This window comes from Sinocyclocheilus grahami, unplaced genomic scaffold (genome assembly GCF_001515645.1).
Source record: "Sinocyclocheilus grahami isolate Dianchi unplaced genomic scaffold, SAMN03320097.WGS_v1.1 scaffold584.1, whole genome shotgun sequence".
Lineage (NCBI taxonomy): Eukaryota > Metazoa > Chordata > Actinopteri > Cypriniformes > Cyprinidae > Sinocyclocheilus > Sinocyclocheilus grahami.
Genome location: NW_015505763.1, coordinates 144,851 through 146,237, shown reverse-complemented (window position 1 = coordinate 146,237; position 1,387 = coordinate 144,851).

The following is a 1,387-nucleotide window of genomic DNA, read 5'->3' as shown; positions in this document are numbered from 1 at the left end:
ATAAATATACAACTTAATTTCATTTTAGGCCCTGATTTGAAAAGAAAGTTCCTTTTATATTTAAAACAAAGTTTACTTTTTATCTTTGACATGCATGCTGATTTATTGTATTTTTCTTAAAAAAAAAGTTTTTTTTGAGCTGTTTATAGTTATACTGTAAATGTCAGTCATGGAAACAACAAAATCAAGAATACAGTGCGAGTAGATTTAGGCTTATTGCGATACGGGCCGGAGGGTTGAGGCTAACATTTGATGTACTTGCCTACCTGGTATGTCTTGTACACGGGGTACTTTTTTTTTCTTTCATAAAATAAATGACAAAATGCCTTTTATTTTGTGTTTACTTTCAATTTTTGCTCATTTGTTTTACGTGGACATACCTTGTTTTGCAGTTTTGTCAGGATCTTACCATAAAAACGTATTTTAATTATTCATAGCTCATCATTTGATTAGTTATAAAATAGAACAGAACAATATGAAACTACATGGATCCTCTGATATTTGGGTAAACTAACCGAATCTTTTTCTGTCTGAAGTGTCACTGAACTACCACCTCTGACCACTAGAAGGTAGCAGTGTCTCATTTCTGCTAGAGTTGATTATGTCTGGTATGATTGCTAGTTTTACTGTAATGTTACAAATGATTATAACAGTAGTTCTATAATAATCCTCCAAATATAACTACAGTGCTAGAGTTCTCTGTCCTTGGGTGTTATATAACCCCAAATGGATGTCACATCCATTTCCGTTACTGTAAGTAGGTTTCACCAGCTCATGATAAATACTAGGGAGTAACAGAAGTGATACTGGCCCAATCATTTATTCAGTTACACATGTATACTGCACATCCTTAGGGGTTATAGTCACACTTTCTGAGGAGAGAACATGTGACCTTGTTGCTGCAGTGTTTAGAACATGGTCCACTAACACAATACTGCAGAGACCAAGATGGATCAATGCTTTGAGTCTTGTGACAGCTACTCACATCTGCCTCAAAAAGCCATCTTTCATCCTGAATGTGCTTTAACCAGTGTTTATATTGATCCCAGGGCAAATTAGTCACACTACAGCAAGTTTCCTTCCAGACAAGCAGAACATACGTGTCTCATATGTAAATGCTTTCACTGAGGTGAATTGAGTGAGACTTTTAATATGTTACTAAGTTTTATGAATATAAAGTGGAAATGTATTTGAATTACACATGTGCTATATACATTACTTGGCTCACATATTAAGCTGATCAAGACTACATTACATGATTGAAGTCTCCCAGGAATCTTATCAAACCTATCCACAAAAGTAGTAGGATTGCATAGTAATAACAAAAATAATGTGTGATAATGATCAGCTGAATGTACATTTTCTTCACATGTTCGTATTTATTGTG